Source organism: Equus przewalskii, chromosome 16 (assembly GCF_037783145.1).
Source record: "Equus przewalskii isolate Varuska chromosome 16, EquPr2, whole genome shotgun sequence".
NCBI lineage: Eukaryota > Metazoa > Chordata > Mammalia > Perissodactyla > Equidae > Equus > Equus przewalskii.
Genome location: NC_091846.1, coordinates 20562976 through 20565539, shown reverse-complemented (window position 1 = coordinate 20565539; position 2564 = coordinate 20562976). Strand labels below are relative to the sequence as shown.

Genomic DNA, 2564 nt, shown 5'->3' with positions numbered 1-2564 from the left:
TTTTCCTTTTGGTGTCATTCCCGAGGGCAGCTCCTAATAAATCTTCTGTAGGAAAATCTTTGCCTGGGAGTCTGTTTCCTGGGAACCCAATCTAAGATACCATGTAACTTGATTTCAAATCCAAGTCTCATGTGGTGCATCTGATTACTGCAATCTACATCACATAAGAAACGCTAACCATAAGGGGTGTGGGAAATGTAGCAGTTAGCCTTGCAAACTCTGAATTATGGTAAAGCACACACGAATGGGGGTAGATTGTGTCCAAAGGGGGTCAACCCATAAAGGTACATTTAAGAAGCTTGTCCTGCATGCTGAGCTGCCTTCAAAATTAGGAAATTGCGACTGACAATTATTATTTCTTGGAGCAGGGAGAAAGCTTGCTTCCACCTCAATGTCTTTGTTCCCCCTAATTATTGTCACAGAGTAATGATAGCTAACCCTTGGGAGTTAGCTAATCACCACCAATAGGCCAAGTAGCAAATTGTTCAAATCTGTGTCTAGGATGATTCTATCATGTGCACCTGAGGGGTTTGTGAAGCCCACTGATATTCATTGATGATTTACTTTGTGCCAGGCGTGATGTGAGGTGACTTTCTGGTGGATTCTCACAGCGACTCAATGTTTTGAATATTACCACCTAGAAAACTGGAAACAGAGACTCAGGAGTTAAGCCAGTTTTTTGTTTGGTTTTTGTATCATACTGGCAGTTGTGGGATTTGAACTTTCCTCTGACTCCTAAGCCCATTCTCTTTCCACACTACTGTGATGTCTCTTGAAAAGCAAAGAGCAAGTCTTCCTTTTCAACCAAAGTCCAGTTGAGCTGCTTACTCCACAGGGCTGGTGAAACAAAGGGTCCTGGTTTTATATTTCCCCAGAAAATGCTTCTGTTGTGTGTGGTCTCATTGCCATGGAGCAGATCCTGGGCAGCAGTCCACCCCATGTACCACTGGACACAATGAGAAGCAGTCCAGATAGGTTTGGGAGGCTGGACACAGCTCCAACAGCATCCCCATGAAAACAGCTTGGCGGTCAAGGCATGCTGAATGCAGGGCAGAAGGAGTGCTTGTGTGTCTTAAAAGCAGCGCACAGTCATTCGAGTGTTCCATGGAGAAGATGAGCTTAAAGCCAACACGTGCAGCTGTAACATCTTAGGCAACTCCATCACGCCAAAGGACAGAAGGTCAAAACCCCTGGTGGCAAATTAGAAGGCAATATGAACCTTGTTAATTATTTACCTGAACATATGGAAAGAATTTTCCCATCTCTGTTTAACCTGGTCTGAGAATTGCAATTATGGGTGGGAAACCAACATTTACTTCATACACACTGGGCACTGCACACTGAGCGAAGCAACTCTACAAATGAATTCTCTCAGTCACACGGGGAGTTGGGCACTGCTATCCAACATAAATGAGTAAGGAAACCGGGATTTAGGGAAATTTAGTAAATCACCCAACGTCCCCACACTGAGGAATACCAGGCTGAAATTCTAACCCAATCTGTCTGTCCTGGAGCCCACGCTTTGTCTAATATACTATTTAGGCAGAAAAGCAAGACAGGGTGAGTATTGCTGAGCTAGTTTCATCATCCGTGGACCTAGTACTTCCTCGGAACTCCTTTGCTGAAATGCATTTCCTCGTCTATCTTAGGAATCCAAGGTGGTTTTGCAGCATCCCTCTGGAAGGGATGTGTTCACAGATGGTGAATAGATTCCTCAGCCAAGAGCTCTTAAATATTACGTGAATATATTCTCCTGAGGAATTCACGGAGCACACTGGGTCTTCATGCCTTAGACGACACGACACCTGCACACACAAAACTCACACTCTGCCCTCCACCTTCTCACACACAGATGCACATTTTCTTCCATTCTCTCGCACGCGCTCACTCTCTCACAACACACCTGTTACTGCCTCTCAACAAAGGCAGTTTTGTCCTGTGAAAGCACCAATTCAGAAGGAAAACATAAACCATATGGAGGGAATGGCAGAAGGGAAGTTCTTAAGCAAATAAATAACATAACTTGTCTCATGAATTTTCCCATTTTCCCTTGGGGTGAAGATGAAGTAAAGGGAAGTGGTGCCCACCTGCCCCAGTGTTCTTGCCAACTGCAGTTTGTTTCCAATTTTAATGGAGAAAAATAGTCTTTCCTAGGACTGTCCACTCAGTGACAGAGGGAGGCAGAGCCTGAAATGGCAGTTGCTAGAGGAACTGAATATGATGCAACAGATTCCAGAATATTGAGGGAGATTAGGGTGTTCCTTTGCTGAGATTAACTTTAAGTCCCAGATAACCAAGAGAAGATGTAAATTTAGTACCCATGCATGTAATTTTCCAATTGTAATCCTAGCTAAACTATATGTATCTCTAAATGTACAAGTTGGCAGATCAATAAAATATTTTGTAAAACTATCGCACTGAGTAGAAAACACCATGATGAACCCTGCAGGAAGCTTCCTAGTTGTTCTTCATAAAAATGTCCTGAAAAATCCAAGTGCTTGAGTTGAGCTTCAGTTCAAAACTGAACAGTTACAGAATTTTACTTCCATCTTCTTTTGTCTATC

General features: G+C 43.3%; 1 long non-coding RNA gene across 1 annotated transcript; it reads right to left on the bottom strand.

Moving 5' to 3' along the window:
- Positions 1-659: 659 nt before the first annotated feature.
- LOC139076381 (uncharacterized) lies at positions 660-2204 on the bottom strand. Its single transcript, XR_011527946.1, has 2 exons — positions 2088-2204; positions 660-1190 (listed from the first exon to the last, which is right to left on the bottom strand). It is a non-coding gene; the product is annotated as an uncharacterized lncRNA (long non-coding RNA).
- Positions 2205-2564: the final 360 nt, after the last annotated feature.